The 12,590-nt window shown below is 34.3% G+C and overlaps 1 non-coding gene across 1 annotated transcript; it reads left to right on the top strand.

Annotated features, from left to right (window-relative positions):
• Positions 1-8,376: 8,376 nt before the first annotated feature.
• LOC126004711 (U6 spliceosomal RNA) lies at positions 8,377-8,483 on the top strand. The gene has a single exon (XR_007493974.1). It is a non-coding gene; the product is annotated as a U6 spliceosomal RNA (small nuclear RNA).
• The last annotated feature ends 4,107 nt before the right edge of the window (positions 8,484-12,590 follow it).

Raw genomic sequence — 12,590 nt, 5'->3', positions numbered from 1 at the left:
TTTGTAGAATGAGAATTGTTTTAAACCTGATCTTGAAAAAAGAAAATTGAAAATAGAAGACTAAGGTAAGTGTTTTATATACTGAAAAGTTACACTTTAATTTAATCTAAGAGGTTAGTTCTATAATTAGATTGTTGCAGATATTTGTTGTTTGTTTGTTTGTTTGGGGGCTCAGGTAGTTACTCCTGGCTCTTTCTTCAGGAATCACTCCTGGAATAACTCAGGTGACTATATGGGATCCTAAGGATTGAACACCGGCCAGACACACAGAATGCAAGTCATACTATTTATTATCACTCTACACCCTTGATTAATCTTTTTAGTAAATATATTCCGAAATTCTATCTTCAAATAAACAGCCTAAAAATACTGTCTTTTTAGTGTGCAACAGATCATTGTTTTCTGAGAAAATGCATTTACTTGTACTATCATGTCTAAATAAACAATTAGGTGTGCCAATGCCATAGAATTCTCATATTTATTCATTTAAATCTAAATGATCACTACCATACAACAGGACACTTGCTTTCCTCATTATCATTTTATCAACATGCAGTCCTCTCTTTAATATAGGTTGTATCTAGGATCCTTACTGGCTATGATGGCAAAGGTAAGTGGTAACAAAAGATTTCACAGGACCCATAAAACCTAAAACAGATTCCACATGGTCTTTTACAGATGTAAAATTTTCTAATCTTTGATCTAAGTCTAGAGTAAGTGGTTTAGTTAAACCTGTGCCCCTCATAGTATGAATAATTCTAATGGCTTCCAATGCTAATAGCTTCCAATTTCTAATTATCTCATCTCTCTGATTAATTTTAAAGATCATGCCACATATTTAAGGTTATTTGCAAGACACTCTTAGTTCTAATTTGCCTGACATCTGGAAGAGACCAGATTTTGTTGTGGAATCAATCAATCTCAAATGTATTTATAGCTTTATTAACTGATGTCTGTTACTCCCACATGCTACCTTTTTTTCTCATGGGTTGTCATGAAGCATCTACTCATTGTATTTATGCAGAACTTGTTGTAATGTAAGTTACTTTTTTATATTCTTTCAGGGTCATAATAGGAAAAAGAAGGAAAAGTTACTGAATAGCAAATTGCATTGTTACACAGTGTATGCTTAGGGTAAAACAGTTAAGAAAAATGTTACTACTCTGTGACCAAATGATAGCAATCAGCATTCTAATTACACAGTACAGCAGCGAAAGGAACTCAAATGACAGTATGATTACCAAAGCAAAGTAACTTAAAAATAGATATGTTGATTAAAATGCACACATATGTGTTTGAAAGTATGTGTACACATCTGCACACATATAACACACAAAAAGTATTATAAAACGTAACTGCTAATTGTCCAGAGGTACAAAGTTACGGCAAATATTCTTTTGGATAACTTGTTGTAAATAGATTGAAAAGATAAAACGTATCACTAAAGGTAAATTACTCTACAAATTATAAAATGTTCATCTAGGTCAGGAATTTGACTAAAATATAGTGGAATTTATGGTTGAATTTATATGTAACAATTACATACAATTACAAGCATAAATATATCCCCTACTTCAAAAAAAATGTATTTCCTTAAGATACTTCAGAAATCATGGAAGTTTAATTATAAATTTTTAAAGGTAAAATTAACTCTCTTACACTTACATGTTTGCCACATGTACACATGAATGCAAATACAGAAAAATAAATTTTCATAAAACTGTCATTTATGGGCTCCCTGTGTGTGACACCAGGCGGGGAAAATCCGCAAAAGTACACCGGCCCAGTGGGGCTCAACTGTGAAAGACTGTGAGTGTGACCTGTCTATGTCTGTCTACTGTCCTCTTGCGTGAAACTCTTGCGAGTGGGGCAAAAAGAGGCTCAGAGGAGCACGGCCGCTCCGCTTCGCTACGCGGCCGTGCACTCTTTCTAAGGAAAGAACTCCATTGGAACAAGAAGGAAAAATCACACTAAGAACGGCGCTATATCACAGAAGCAAACATTTCTCTCTGGACTGTCTTCTCTGTTGCATGCTCGGGCCTAAGATTTGACCCAGTGTGAGGCTTCATCCACGGAGGACTCCCCTCCCATAGAGGCAAGTCAGCCCATCCAGAAAGGGAGGAGCCAGAGGAGTGTGCTGCCTACATCATATAGACAATGAATACCACTACAACACGTAGAAAAACCCACAATACAAGTGTGACAATGGGGAAACAACGCAGGCCAGCATCAGACATAGAGAATGAAGATGACAATTCTGAGGACCAGATAATGACTGAACAACTAATCAACCTCTCAGATAAGGACTTTAGACTAGCAATATGGAAGGTGCTCAACAGACTCCAAGAAACCATGGATCGAGTTGAACAGAACACTAATAAGAACCAAGAAAATATGAAGGCAGAAATGACAAAACTCCAAACTGAAATAACATGTCAACTAACAGGACTGAAAAAGTCAGTAAACGAAGTGAATGACAAAATGGATAAGCTCTGGGACAGGGTATCAGAAGCTGAGAATAGACTTGGTGCTGTGGAAGATGAGATACATAACAATTCCATACAGCAGGAGAGATTGGACAAAAAACTTAAAGCAAATGAGCAGACAATGGAAAAATTAGTCAAAGAATGGGAACAGACGAAAATAGAAGTCTATGATAAGATCAACAGAAACAACTTAAGAATCATTGGAGTCCCAGAGACCCAGGAAGAAAATTTCCAGGAAGAATCAATGGTCAAGAACATCATTAAAGAGAAACTTCCAGAGCTAAAGAATATATGTGATCAAATCCTGCATGCCCGAAGAGTACCAACCAAAAGAGACCCCAGAAAAACCACCCCAAGACACATCCTAGTCACAATGACAAATCCCACAGATAGAGACAGAATTCTGAAAACAGCAAGATCAAAAGGGGAAATCATGTTCAAGCAAGCTTCCCTGAGATTTACAGCAGACCTGTCACCAGAAACACTCAATGCCAGAAAGCAGTGGTGGGATATTGTGACAAGACTGAATGAAATGAATGCTTCACCCAGAATACTATACCCAGCAAAACTCACTTTCCGGTTTGATGGAAGAATACATGGTTTCACAGACAAAAAACAGCTCAGAAACTTCACAGACACAAAACCAGTCTTAAGAGAAAAACTGAAAGACCTAATCTAAGACAAGACTACCCAAAAGACACACCAAATTTTGAAATAAAGATGGCGTTAAATTCCAGGACAATTCTTTCTCTCAACGTCAATGGACTAAATGCACCAGTTAAGAGACACAGAGTGGCTAAATGGATCAAAAAACTCAATCCAACCTTCTGCTGCCTACAAGAAACGCACCTGAATAGTCAGAACAAACATAGACTCAAAATAAAAGGCTGGAGAAAAGTTATCCAAGCAAACAACACCCATAAAAAAGCTGGAGTGGCCATACTAATATCAGATAATGCAAACTTTATACTCAGGAAGGTTGTAAGGGACAAAGACGGACATTTTATATTAATCAAGGGGTACGTAGAGCAGGAAGAATTCACTCTCCTAAACATATATGCACCGAATGAGGGGCCAGCAAAATATTTAATACAACTGTTGACAAATCTGAAAAATAATATCAACAACAACACAATAATTGTGGGGGACCTTAACACGGCTTTGTCAACACTGGACAGGTCAACCAGACTGAAACCCAACAAGAATATACTAGACCTGAGGAGAGAAATGGAAGAAAGAGGCCTAGTGGATATATATAGGACACTCCATCCCCAGAAACCTGGATACACATTCTTCTCCAATGTACATGGGACATTCTCCAGGATAGACTACATGCTGGCACATAAAACATACCTCCATAAGATCAAGAGGATAGAAATTTTGCAGACTACCTTCGCTGACCACAAGGCTCTGAAATTATTTGTGAACTCCAAAGGGACTCAGAAGAAACACTTTAACACCTGGAAGTTAAACAGCCTCATGCTCAATAACCAGTGGGTCCGAGATGAAATCAAGGAGGAAATAAAAAGGTTCCTGGAAACAAATGACAATAAAGACACAAACTCTCAGAACTTATGGGACACAGCAAAAGCAGTACTGAGAGGAAAATTTATAGCTTTGCAAGCACACATCAGGAAGGAAGAAGGAGCTTACCTGAGTAGCTTAATGACACAGCTAATAGAACTAGAAAATGCTCAACAAAAGGACCCAAGAATAGGAAGACAGAAGGAAATAACAAAGCTGAGAGCAGAAATTAACGAAGTGGAAACTCAAAAAACAATCCGAAAGATCAACGAAAGCAGAAGTTGGTTCTTTGAAAAAATAAACAAGATTGATAGACCACTGGCAAACCTAACAAAGAAAGAGAGAGAGAGAAACTTGATAACTCGTATCAGGAATGAAAAAGGAGAGATCACTACTGATATGACAGAGATTCAAAGGGTAATCAGAAACTACTTTGAAAAACTCTACGCCACTAAAAATGAGAACCTGGAAGAAATGGATAAATTCTTGGACTCTTATAATCTTCCACGGTTGAAGGAAGAGGATGTAGCATATCTAAACACCCCCATCACCATTGATGAAATTAAAACAGTAATCAAATGTCTGCCGAAAAACAAAAGCCCAGGTCCAGATGGATTCACTAATGAATTCTATCAAACTTTCCAAGAGGAACTACTGCCAATCTTGGCAAGACTCTTTCATGAAATTGAACAAACAGAAACACTTCCAAATAGCTTTTATGAAGCCAACCTCACCTTGATACCTAAACCAGACAGAGACGCTACCAAAAAAGAAAATTACAGACCAATATCACTGATGAATGCAGATGCAAAGATCCTCAACAAAATCCTGGCAAATAGGATTCAATGCCTCGTTAAGAAGATCATCCACTACGATCAAGTAGGTTTCATCCCAGGAATGCAAGGCTGGTTTAACATCCGTAAATCTATCAACATAATACACAACATCAATAACAAGAAAAATAAAAACCACATGATCATATCAATAGATGCAGAGAAAGCATTTGATAAGGTCCAACACCCATTCTTGATCAAAACTCTCAGCAAGATGGGAATGGAGGGAACCTTCCTCAATATAGTGAAGGCCATCTACCACAAGCCAGTGGCAAATATTATCCTCAATGGAGAAAAACTGAAAGCCTTTCCTCTAAATTCTGGCACAAGACAAGGCTGTCCTCTCTCACCACTCCTTTTCAACATAGCACTGGAAGTACTTGCTATAGCGATTAGGCAAGAAAAGGATATCAAGGGAATCCAGATAGGAAAGGAAGAAGTCAAGCTCTCACTGTTTGCAGATGACATGATACTCTACTTAGAAAACCCTAAAGACTCTATCAAAAAGCTTCTAGAAACAATAGACTCATATAGCAAGGTGGCAGGCTACAAAATTAACACACAAAAATCAATGGCCTTTCTATATACCAATAGTAATAAGGATGAAATGGACATTAAGAAAACAACCCCATTCACAATAGTACCACACAAACTCAAATATCTTGGAATCAACTTGACTAAATATGTGAAGGACCTATACAAAGAAAACTATAAAACTCTGCTCCAAGAAATAAGAGAGGACACACGGAAATGGAAACACATACCCTGCTCATGGATTGGCAGGATTAACATCATCAAAATGTCAATACTCCCCAAGGCATTATACAGATTTAATGCCATCCCTCTAAAGATACCCATGACATTCTTCAAAGAAGTGGATCAGACACTTTTGAAATTCATTTGGAACAATAAACACCCTCGAATAGCTAAAGCAATCATTGGGAAAAAGAATATGGGAGGAATTACTTTTCCCAACTTTAAACTGTACTACAAAGCAACAGTTATCAAAACAGCATGGTATTGGAATAAGGATAGGTCCTCAGATCAGGGGAATAGGCTTGAATACTCAGAAAATGTTCCCCAGAGATACAACCATCTAATTATTGATAAAGGAGCAGGAAATCCTAAATGGAGCAGGGAAAGCCTCTTCAACAAGTGGTGTTGGCACAATTGGATAGCCACTTGCAAAAAATTGAACTTAGACCCCCAGCTAACATCATGTACGAAGGTAAAATCCAAATGGTTTAAAGACCTCGATATCAGCCCCAAAACCATAAGATATATAGAACAGCACATAGGCAAAACACTACAGGACATTACAGGCATCTTCAAGGAGGAAACTGCACTCTCCAAGCAAGTGAAAGCAGAGATTAACAGATGGGAATATATTAAGCTGAGAAGCTTCTGCACCTCAAAGGAAATAGTGCCCAGGATACAAGAGCCACCCACTGAGTGGGAGAAACTATTCACCCAATACCCATCAGATAAGGGGCTAATCTCCAAAATATACAAGGCACTGACAGAACTTTACAAGAAAAAAACATCTAACCCCATCAAAAAATGGGGAGAAGAAATGAACAGACACTTTGACAAAGAAGAAATACGCATGGCCAAAAGACACATGAAAAAATGTTCCACATCACTAATCATCAGGGAGATGCAAATCAAAACAACGATGAGATACCACCTCACACCCCAGAGAATGGCACACATCACAAAGAATGAGAATAAACAGTGTTGGCGGGGATGTGGAGAGAAAGGAACTCTTATCCACTGCTGGTGGGAATGCTGTCTAGTTCAACCTTTATGGAAAGCGATATGGAGATTCCTCCAAAAACTGGAAATCGAGCTCCCATACGATCCAGCTATACCACTCCTAGGAATATACCCTAGGAACACAAAAATACAATACAAAAACCCCTTCCTTACACCTATATTCATTGCAGCTCTATTTACCATAGCAAGACTCTGGAAACAACCAAGATGCCCTTCAACAGACGAATGGCTAAAGAAACTGTGGTACATATACACAATGGAATATTATGCAGCTGTCAGGAGAGATGAAGTCATGAAATTTTCCTATACATGGATGTACATGGAATCTATTATGCTGAGTGAAATAAGTCAGAGAGAGAGAGAAAAACGCAGAATGGTCTCACTCATCTATGGGTTTTAAGAAAAATGAAAGACACCCTTGTAATAATAATTTTCAGACACAAAAGAGAAAAGAGCTGGAAGTTCCAGCTCACCTCAGGAAGCTCACCACAAAGAGTGATGAGTTTAGTTTGAGAAATAACTACATTTTGAACTTTCCTAATATTGAGAATGTATGAGGGAAATGTAGAGCCTGTTTAGGGTACAGGCGGGGGTTGGGGGGGGAGGAGGGAGATTTGGGACTTGGGTGATGGGAATGTTGCACTGGTGATGGGTGGTGTTCCTTTTATGACTGAAACCCAAACACAATCATGTATGTAATCAAGGTGTTTAAATAAAAAAAAAATTAAAAAAAAAAACTGTCATTTATACATTTTAGCATATAGAATATTTTTCATAACTAATTTTGAAACATTAATTTCTTTAGAACTGTGTGTTTTTATTTAATTTTAAAATAGTGAAGTGTATATTTGGTATGCTTTTTCATAATTTTCATTTAAGATATGAATGTGTAATAAAAACATCATTCACACCAAGTTCAGAAAATTGAGGAATCAGATATATCAGAAAAGGTGGACAGTAAAGTAAAATGTTCAGAAAGGGATTCTTTTTAGTAGACTAACATGAAATAAATTTTTTATAAATACAAATAAATTAAAATGACTTGAGTACACAGTTTTGAAAATATAAGAATAACAGTCTTATTTAATTATCTCTTCAACAAACTAGGGGCAAAAGTGATAGTGTTGAATGTAGAGCATCCCACATGATCCCCTGAACTGCAAGGAGTGAATTCTGAGTGCAGAACAAGGAGTAACCCTGAGCAGGCCAGGAATGGCGCCCAAGCAAACAAAAATAAATAAAAATAAATAAATAAATAAATTTTAAAAGCATGCACAAAGAAAAGGTCTAGGTGTACAGAATGCAATGGTAATATTGCAAAGAGTCTCATTATTGTTTTCAAAACAATACTAAATTAGATAAAAAAAGCAAATTAATAAGAAATTATATAAACTAGAATGTTGCCTATGCTTAGGTGATGTAAAATGTATATCAAATGAAATATATCATTGTTCTAGGAAGGAAAATTGTGTTGGGCCTTGGTATTGGGGTGGGGATTGAACCATATGAGAAGATACTTGGGATTTGCTCCTGATTACGTGCTCAGGGATCACTCTGGCAGGGTTTCTGGGACCATACAAGGTGCTGAGGTTTTAACCTGGTTGTTTGTATGCAAAGCAAGTACCTTACCCACTTGAATATCTTTCAGTCCAAGTAATTGTAATTTAAATACTTAAGGTCTTAGGAGATATAGTGATAATAATGGAATTCATAGCATATTCAAAATGTAACAGATTAATAATAAAAATATTGCAGAGGTGCTTGCTTCGGCAGCACACATACTAAAATTGGAATGATACAGAGAAGATTAGATTGGCTCCTGCACAAGGATAACACACAAATTCATGAAGCGTTCCATAATTTTACATTGTTGGCCTATAATAAATGGGTTAATTTATGTAAAAAAATACTGCAGAGACCATCTAATCTAATGGCAACTGCACTTATTATAATTTTGCTTCTGAATCCATAAAAATTGAGATTCCTCAGGATCTTGGGGAATATTTCAATTAATTATATAATATTTAAAAGACCTCTCTAAGTATCTTGTATTATTTTTGGTTGCATTAAACACATTTTATTTTGGAAAATCAACAATAGTAACCCATATACTTTATTAACTATTCTTAATTAGTCATACTTGTAGCTTAAATTTACCTCCTAGAAGACACTCTCAATTATAAGGAAAAATCTTATTAGCCTTCCTACTAAAATACTTAAATACTTTGTATTTGATAAATATAAGTAACCCAAAATTTAGCCAATTAAAATTTTAGGTCACAATTTAATATTTATTTATATTTTTGCTATTTTTCAAACTTAAATGTTTAGTAACATCAAGCATATAATTACAAATATTTAAGATTTCTATATTTAAGAATAGTTATGATTTAGTTCATGATATAAGCGAATTCTCTATATAGATGGTCCAAATTAACAAGTCTATCTATAGGCAGAGGGTTAAAGTACATGCTTTGCTTCTGGGATTCCGGAATATAACTCCAGTATTGCATAACAAAGACCAGATCCTAGTATAAGCAGGTGTTATTTTAACTCTCACCACATTCTTTCCCAAACTTAGGGCTCTTATATATTTTTATAAGTAATTATCCAAAGACTGAAGCATCCACTAAAGAGCACCAAGAGACTATGTCACTTTATGGACTAGACTAAATGTTATGTAATTTATCCACTTATTTTCTTTCTTCTCTTTCTTGTGATCATAGTTTATTGTCATTTTATATGCTCTGGATTGTACATGATAAATGAAAGAATGCTAAAGTCTCCAGTAGGTGTAGTTTTTGTGTAAGTTTCTCTCATTGTCTCTTTGCAGTCAGTCTCTTCAGTTAACCAATTCGTTTCAAATCCATCAGGATACTTTGAGGTAGAATGTTGCCTTGCACAACTCTTCCTGGCTTGTACCTGAAGCATTCTTCTGCTTTCACTGACTGCACATACATAATTATTTGGTTACATCTTTGTTTCTACTCTTGAAGAGACATTCTTTGATACTTTCAGACATAATAACATTAAATTTTAAATATTTTTATAAATGCTTATGTTGCCTATAGATAATTTGCATAAAATGATCTGATAATGTCTAAGAAACTATAGTGGATTGACTGAAAAACAGAACAAAACTTGTGTGAATTTCTCAGTTTATGTAAGAAAAAAACCAAAACACAAGGCCTTGTTTCTTTCTAGAAACATTTTTTCATTTCATGACATGTGTGGACTTTTTGTCTTCTTAATTGCTTTGATCCCAAAGTGGGTAAAATGAATCTCTTGGAAATGTTTAATCGGTTATAACCCTGATCAAGGTCCTTGAGTTAAACATCCAAAGTACCACTAAATGTCCAGGAAGATTTATCTTTCAAATGTCCAAGAAGATTGATCTTCCCATATGTTTAGGTATCAGTGAGAAATAAGACATTAAAAATTAAGTCAGAAGAATCTGGCATATTTAAGAAAGAATAGATTGAAAACTGAGGAGGAAGATTGCTATTTATTATAGAATTTCTATAATAAAATTAAACATTAAAAAATCAAGCACTGCATTTTGTATTTCGATCCCTTTCTAAAGATACATGAAAAATACTTTTTATTCAAAATTATATGAAATATTCTGAATAAATTTACATTTTAATAAGTTATGCCCAAATGACAAGGTATGTGAAATATTAAAGTTACATTAGACAATTTAAAATTCATGATACTCTATAACCATAAAGTTAAAAAAAAAAACAATACTACTAATAATAAAAACAGTACCATAAAAGGATAGAGACTTAAAATATAAATACTAATTTTTTTAACTAGATTTTCACTTTTCCTAATCTGTGTCTCAGATTTCTCAAAAAAATTGACAGTATCATCAATGATCTTTATAACAAACTAGTTAAAACATTCATAAAAATAAAGCTACTTCTTGAAAGATTTTTTTCCTTTTAAAATTCACTTCTGAATTATCTAATTATTTTTTACTAATTGCTGATTATGTGTGAACTAATTGTTTTGGAGTAACATATTTTATAGATGGAGACATTTGAATCAGAGTAAGTTCTCTATAAGCCACTTAGTTATTTGTAAAATTGTATTGTTAAGAAATATCAGTTTTTTTAAATTATGGAGATAATTATCCAGATAAATTTAGGTTATTATTTTGTTAAGATTCTTTCTTTGAATAGATAGGAGCGGTTATGATTGGTTTTCATCAGCATCCTTCAAGCTTGGGAGAAGGCAAATTATATTTATTTGTCTGTACTTAATATTGTTTAGAGAAAATTAAATAAATGACATATATAAGTATGTAATAAATGCAAATTCATGTCTACAAATAAAACGATAAAGTTTCTTAATTTTTCAAATGTTTCCATTTATACCCTGGCCTCTTACTTGTAAATGGTGAGAATGATTGAATGATTTAGTAATTTTTTTACTATGTAAAGAATATAAAATATTTAGGAGTATAACAAGCTTTTTTTGATCAAAATTCTGACATATCTCACAAAACTTGGATAACTTAAAGCATAAGAAATATATTTAAATCCCAGAAAATATATAATTAATTGGTGCTGCAATTATGTAGCATCTTATAATATTTGTGTGGTATACTTCATAAAAATTCATGCCAAATTAAAATGTCCACTTTAATTATATTTCATAACAAAATATTTATGAATTACTATTTATTGTAAATATTGAAAACAATAAAATATAAATACTATCCATAATCCATTACATATTTCTAACTTGATTAAAATCAAATAGTTCTCCTTAACCAAATATAAAAATATAAAATAATATTGAATTGATAGTATGAAAAAGTTTTGTTTATTTTAATTTTTTCATTTTTGCTAATTAACATATTTTATTTTTAATTTTTCTTTATTAATGTCTTTATTTATACAATTTGATTACAAATATAATTGTAATTGGGTTTCAGCCATATAAAGAACACCCCTCTTCACCAGTGCGACATTCCCATCACCAATGTCCCAAATCTTCCACCTCCCAACAACCGCCCCATCCTGTATTTGAGACAGGCTTTTTACTTCCCTCATTCATTCACATTGTTATGTTAGTTGTCAGTGTAGTTATTTCTCTAACTGCACTCACCACTCATTTTTGTTAATTAACATAATATTTTAAAGAAAACATTGTTCATTTTAAATTATAAGGGTATCTAGATGCTTCTTAGAGGAAGAAGATACTGAGTGAATATTTTGCTAATATATCTTGGGCGCCAGAGAAGTATTCAACAGCAAAGAAATCCATATATGCCAGTTCACAGTTGCTGAACCATATGAAAGATACTTAACTTCTCTGTGATATTTTTCCATTTGTAAAATGAGATAATCTGGTCTCCACTGGTGGTTTGGTGGCTATTGTCAATTTGGCATCACTACCATATCTAAAGTTTTCTCCAATTTTTTTCCCCATATGCTTCTTATTGGGTTTTGCCAACATGAGGCACTCTTGTGAGCCTTGGAAGGCAAAAACAGAAGTGCTCGTTTTCTGCTTGTTGTCACAGCCAAACAAATGAGTAGAAGGGAGATTTCACTGCATCATTTCAAAAAAGCACAGGGAAAATACATGTGCAATTAGTAAGGGTTTCACACAGACTCTTTAGCACTGTAGCAATTTCCAGGGCAGTGTGTGGGAGATTTTGGACTAGATTTCTGGTATTTTTCCTGGTATTTGCTGCTGAGTTTCTTATCCTGATTCAGAGATCACTTTCATGACTTTTCTTCTTGCAGTTTTTCTAACAGTTCATAAATCTTTCCTCCAATTCAACTCTTTAAAGAAGCCAAAAAAAAATGAATAGCTTCTGTTTGTTATTGGAGGCACATAATTTTAGTTTATTATATTGCAGTTTCAGTATTTAGTGCTACTATAGTTTAGTATTTAGTGCTATTACAGTTGAGCAACAGATTATTGTATTTTTAACAGAAAGCAGAATGATGTAATA

This window comes from Suncus etruscus, chromosome 3 (genome assembly GCF_024139225.1).
Source record: "Suncus etruscus isolate mSunEtr1 chromosome 3, mSunEtr1.pri.cur, whole genome shotgun sequence".
Taxonomy (NCBI): Eukaryota; Metazoa; Chordata; class Mammalia; order Eulipotyphla; family Soricidae; genus Suncus; species Suncus etruscus.
The sequence above is the reverse complement of the archived record's forward strand: the minus strand, read 5'-3'. Positions and strand labels throughout refer to the sequence as shown.